Raw genomic sequence first — 7,181 nt, forward strand, 5'->3', positions numbered from 1 at the left:
CTCCGCGAAGGATGAATAATACTGTTGCAAAATATGAAGTAATCGCCATTAAGGTGTTCCCGACACACACATGTTAATCAATATTCTCTTGTTCTTGACTCGAGATTGTCAGCAGCATATTCGCGTCCGTTGGAGACCAACAACCGAAACGTTTACGATCTGTTGGTCTTTCTGCTCTACTAACACATATTTCTGACACCACACAGATCAGTGAAGAACTGGGTGTTAGAACTCACCTTCAGTAACCCACGCTTGACGTAAAAGGCGACTAACGGGATCGGGTGGTCAGGCTCGCTGACTTGGTTGAGCCATGTCACCGTATCCCAGTTGTGTAGCTTGATGCTCATGCTGTTGATCACTGGATTGTCTGGTCCAGACTCGATTACTCACACGCCGACGCCATATAGCTGGAATATTGCGGCGTCAAACAACAAACCAATGAGATTCTCAGGTATGATTCTAAATCACATGTATGTGGTAAAGGCATCCAGAAATTATTATGACCCTTCTATGCTGTGTGTGTGGCGGGAGCTACAGGTTCGATGAATTTCGATGATCCATTCATATAATTTCCATAGCTATCTTCTCCTTTACTCCAAATTTAGCAGGTATCGGCGAATAATCCAGACTGGGTATTTTGGGGGATTGATTTGTCATAAATCCTTTTACATTGCCTTTGAAATTTCTGTTTGAAATCCGATGTTTCCTGAAGACTATGAGCTGCGTTAAAATTCAATTTAAAATACATTTCAATGTTACATTCATATGTTTTGACCTCAGGCGTTTTGCTAAAAAGTTTTGTTGTTGCTTTTCATACAATGAGAAATAGAAGTTAGCTTCAGTTTACACAACAGTTCATGTGTTGAGTGCAGGCATTTTAAACAAAGAAAAATAACATGATGGAGATGAATAGAAGCAGAGAAGAATGCAGCTTTTGTTACAATAAGTGTGGAGCATTCGCCTGTGGTTAACTAATAACATCATGTGAATAAATATTTCCCCGCATTAATAAAACTAATTTACTATTTTGCAAAATGAAATATTTGATATACATTGTTTAAAAAGTCTTGCATCCAATAGGTCAGTGAGCCTGACGACCAGATCCCTCCATTAGTCACTTCCGACGACAAGCGTTGATTGAGTATCACAATCACAATTTCACGGTGGCAATAGCAGATAAGTTGATTCAAATACATACCCGTATCAAAAGGACCAGACACACTGAAACTCCCAAGTGTCATATATCTTATTTTGTATACATTTTACAAATCGTCAGTGATAAAATCATTAAAACCAGCAATTAATAGGGAATATGCGTATATTATAACATATCTGTATTTTCGCTTGACGGCTTAAGTTCCACTACATCACGTTTATGCCCTGGATAGAGAGCCCGAGCCCTCACTCTCTGAGAAGACACCTCCTGAAATACTCAGCGCACCTGTTGCAGAATACACAGTGGAAACACGGAATCATCCTCGATAATATCCACGTTACGATAACTCTCCACATGGATACCAGTAATTGGCGATGATTTTATTACCTCCCTTGGCTGGCTTTTTATCCAATTAGGTGCCTATGTTGGGAAGTTGAGCGTACCAATCACAACTAACTTTCGCTTCTTAAATTATCTAACCGTTTAAACTTGGCAACACAATTGATGCACATCGCCCCAAGCCGTGGATGCATCCAACAGTGATCGTAACGTCCCTCAGATTATCGGATCTACGGAATAAACAATTTACAGTAGGATCCACCTGCTAATGCCCTCATCTTGTCTAGAAGCTCAAGTGAAAGCTCGGCTGTGTCTGACACATTACAATGACTTATAATGTTACAAAGGCAATCAAGACTTGACGTGTTCAAGCATAGATGTTATCTAGTGAAAAGTGTTTCTGCATTTGGTTTGAAGTCCAATGACCCATCATAAGCACTGTGGCATTTACTTGGTGTCCTGTTTCGACTTCAACGGAAATGCAATAAATCTGACAGTGCTGCAAAACAAGAATAAACCGGTACGTTTTGCTTTACTACAAGCAACAAAATCTCAAAATCTCAATTGAACACAACATCAGTAATTCAAAATGAACATATCGTTTACATCATTTTTAACTAACTTAAAAAGCTTGTCCTGTCACTGGATCTTCTGGTCCATCGATCACCTAATTGTATGGTTTGTATAGGAAATCACAGAGGTGCACTGTCCGGCTGTAAAGGCTTACTTTTACGCAAAGTTTGGGAATAGAAGAATAAGAATATTCCGTTTCAATACCTGGTGTAAACACGGCTTTCCAGTGGTCCAGGATCTGCTTTAAGACCGCGTCAGTTGAACTATGAGTTTTGTTGTTTGTTTTCGTTTGTTTAACGACGCACTCAGCAATTTTCCAGCCATATGACGTCTGTAAATAATCTAGCCTGGACTAGACAATCCGCTGATTGACATCCTGAGCATCGATCTACGCAAGTCGGCTAGCCTCACCGCCCCACCACCGCCTCTATTTAATCGTCTCTTACGGCAAACATGGGTTGATGAAGACCACACAAACCAACCAACCAACGTGACGGAATCGGATCAAAATCAAACTATTTTACCTTATGTAGTCATAACAGCAACGGGGCGGTCGGGTAGCCTAATGGTTAAAGCGTTCGCTCGACACGCTGAAGACCCGGGTTTGATTCCCCACATGGGTACAAAGTGTGAAGCCCATTTGTGGTGTCCCCCGCCGTGATATTACTGGAATATTGCTAAAAGCTGCGTAAAACCATATTCACTCACTCACTCATAACAGCAACGACAAAAAGGTAACTTTACCTGACTGAATCAAAGTATTCTGGAGATGACATTTAAAATAATTCTAGCATACAGATTAAGATCTATGAGATGTAACAAGATTTATGCACTTACATTTAATATTGGTATATCACATATCATTTGCGTACCGAATGTGGATTGATAAACCTCGAGAACAGATATGTACATGGAAGTTCAAAGCATTTCCCGTCAAGACGATTTACTTGGATACGGAAGACTCGAGCAGTATATCTGTCCAAATATCTCTGTTTGATTTTGTCACTTTTGCTGGTCTAATTACGGATAAAGGTGAACGTCAGTGCATGAAGGTAAATCGATTATTGGTAGCGATTGTCACAAACCGTTTAATACCATGTTTTCGTGTATGTACACACACACACACACACACACACATACAAAACAACCACAAAAGAATTTAAAAAACCCAAAAAAAAACAAAAAGAAAACCCCCAAACATTTTGTTTATCATACACCCTTACAAAAATGATTCTTTGCAGCGTGTGTGATAAATATGTTTTCATAAAGCATCATGTGAATTTCTTTAAAATTTGGTTGATGAAAGCACATGTGGTGAGAATTATAACAACATAACAAAGCATTATTGACAGGAAAGTATTTAATTGTGACAAGATAAAATACTAGGTACATATAAAATTAGTGAAGACGAGTGTCAACGTCAACCACAACCATATTAAATGCCAGGAATATATTCGGACAGGTACAAGAAACTGACACGCCTGCACACGTAAACAGCACAGCCGCTTCAATGTATACTATCCACAAAATAACGCATAGGCGTTTTGTATTTTTAAAAATCTATTAATTACCTATTGTGTTCAAACAATCGTCAAAAATGTTGAAACAAAAGTGTTGATAACATTATTTTGCACAATTGCACAAGTAAAACATCGACTTTACCTGAAAATGTTGATTTTGATGAGATTTCTTACAAGGATTAAAAAGGCATCGCCACAACGCAACAGTAATCACCTTCCAGTTGAAATTGTGCGGCAAAGAGCTATGCACTGTTTGGCTATAAAAATCCAGATTACTTTCGGAAATCGTCATTCGTTTTGAAGGAGTTTCAAGGTCAAATCACTACGCCACGTCTTGACGCTGCGACACGGAACATCACCATTGAAAGAATACTAGCCGGAGATTACCAATCGTCTGTTGCCAGGAGTCTGAAAGTTAGTCTGAACACGATATCACGGCTTGCAGCTCGTTACAACGAGGGTACTATATTTGCGTGATCGAGCTGCCACGGGTGAGAGCACAGCAGCCAGGGTGCCTGGACGTCGGAGGATATCCGGTCAAACTGTACGGAACAGGTTGAGAGAGATTGGACTGAGAGCCAGGAGACCCGACGTCGGGACCGTGCTACGTCTTCACCATCGCGCTCAACGTCTCCGTTGTCGAAAATTATTCACTTGGTTGTATAGACATTTCCTTCTTCTAAACTGATGTAAAAATTCATGTGCTAAAGTCTATTTGTGGACGAGTTATACATGTTTGAAAATACAACATTTTTGCAACAGATTTCTGGGTTATGCGTTTCTTTTTCATAGTATATATAGTATATCACATCTGTCGAGATGGGTATCATGTATAGTATTAGGGATTCCCACCAGAAATTATATAAGATATGATGTCAAGCGTTGACAAGGAAATACTTGGGTAATAGTATAACTGATTGAGACACGTGATATGAGACAATGATATTTGAAACATTATTATTTTGTGGATCTGTGTTTACTGGGTTTCAAACCTTGTCCTACGCCTGAGTAAACGATTGATCATGGACACTTTTCTATGAGTTGACCAATGATCTATGCCTCCAGAAAACTAATCCTGATATATTACTAAGATGAGCTGTAAATAGAACATCAACAGGTGGTGGAAAAAATGTCTTCAATATCACCATATCTGATCATACACGGATGGTGAGACCAGTCAAAACAAAGCAGAGCTTAACTTTCTGTATTTGTAATACTAATATCCCATGTCTGGTTCCAATAAATGTGGATAAAACGTTGCACTTCGAAATACTGACTACACAGTTCTACATATACTTAATATACAGTATAGTTGTTACATAATAATCACACACACACACACACACAGAGACTGATACACATTATCATATTATGTGATTATTATATTACATTATGCAACCAGCGATATTTGTACACACATTTCGAAACCGCAAAGTGTACGGATACAAACGTATGCATTATCGGATGGTTAACTGATACATTTATACATTTAAACATATTGGCACCATGAATAATTGTTACTAAAGAAGGTTAACTAATGTCCGTTTGTCTCTATTCAATATATCATGGGACTGTGAAATACACTAAGACAAAGCCCATGATCACATGTAATGGCAATGCTCACACTAAGATCGATTTGTGCAAGGCTTACGAATCTTCAACTTATTTGAGATATCTCACTGGAATAATTCAAAGTATCAAGAGAATTATCCGAAATATTTACAAAGAAAAATAACTAAAGAGTCTTTTAAGTGACTCCGTCGCCAGACTTAGTCATTGTGATATTCTTATCATGAAAAATAAAAACTACATTCAAACTTGCTCACCAAATCAGATTATATTAATTTCAGTTCATTGTAAGAAATGATGCTCATATATATGAAACTCACATTCACAATGACCACAAAATCCTTTCGAAAATATGTTTTTCAGATTATGCTCCAAAGAGCGAACTATGTACAAATCCATTGTATGACACAACATCTATATTGCTGCTTTTCTCAGAATATGCTCCAAAACGCAAGCTATGAACATGTCTATTGTATGACACAAAAAATCCACATTTGCTGCTTTTTCAGAATATGCTCCCTAGAGCGAACTATGTACACATCCATTGTATGACACAACATCTACATTGCTGCTTTTTCCAGAAAATGCTCCTAAGAGCGAACTATGTACACATCCACTGTGTGACACAACATCTACATTGCTGCTTTTTCAGAATATTCTCCCAAGAGCGAACTATGTACACATCCATTGTATGACACAAAATCTACATTGCTACATGCTGTTTTCAGTTTGGCTATAACCGTCAATAGCATTTTAACATATATCTTTGATATCCTGACACTTGTGCACTTGAGTTAAACCAAAAATTTGCTTTCTTTGTAGTCGAAATTGTTAGGTAATTTAGCTACTTCTCGATTGGTTCTTTTGAGAATTTAGTGGGAGAGTTGTATACTGACATTATTTGTCACCTCGTAACTGTCCTTACCCATTAACTACATGTATGCATATTAAAACACATTTCCCTTAATTAATGCTTGATTTATGCATATCCTCAATCTGTACTCTCAAACTACATCTTTCACTCGTCTGAAATTCGATAACTCATCATGGATACTAGTTACATTTTATAACCATGTTGTATTTGGAATTCGTAGCTCACCTAGACGTCAGTATCTTAACGCCATAAGCCTTTGCTCGACATACATATTACCCACTATTCACTCCCATGAAATACATGTACATGTCCATAAAAGCAATGGAGTAAACGAGTGAACGATGTAGATTTTGAGTCAAAGATATACTAAAAAGATTGCTTAAGTAAACCTTTCAAGTACATCCACGTAACTCTGTATGCGAATAATCAGTGACAAAGAGTTCCTTCATATATCTGATAATATCCTAACGAGTCAACACAGAGATAACCCGCCAAGAACATCAGCCTTGTACATCGCTTGTCTGTATGACTGAGTACGGATCATTGAATAGGATACGTTGACGTGCATGCGCACCAACTACAATGCTCGCAATCCCACATGAGTCACAAAAACAAATATATTCCAGACTGAGCTGACTGACTAACTGTTTTGTGTGAGTTTCAGAATTGAACATTTAAGTTTCATTCGGCAAAACAGTCTCCTTTAAGAGAACTCTGAGTATAAAAAGGTGCATTAATCTTGTTGAATAGTGAATGGTTATCAACCATGAACCGAATGAAAATATGTTTTACAAATGAGACATTTAATGGCTCAGTCTTAAGATGAATAAACATAGACAAGCTTCTCAGAACATCTCGGTAACAAGACCAAGTTCTCTGGGTTGTTAACCGAACATATCAAGTGCAGCTCTTCGTGTTCGAGAATAAAAGAATATCCATGCTCAGACATTGTTTATAAATCACTATATACATTCTTAATACAATAAACTATGTATATAACGAACACACTTATAACAAACTGGCAGATATATAGAGAATCTCACCTGAGTGTCTTCAGATATCAAATATATCTCCACGAGTTGATAAAGTTACAAATATCCGAGGCTTGCCGAGTGTTGATATATTTGATATCAGAAGACACGAGGGTGAG

The sequence above is a fragment of the Haliotis rubra genome, unplaced genomic scaffold, assembly GCF_003918875.1.
Source record: "Haliotis rubra isolate DU_JTF1 unplaced genomic scaffold, ASM391887v1 Scf256, whole genome shotgun sequence".
Classification (NCBI taxonomy): Eukaryota; Metazoa; Mollusca; class Gastropoda; order Lepetellida; family Haliotidae; genus Haliotis; species Haliotis rubra.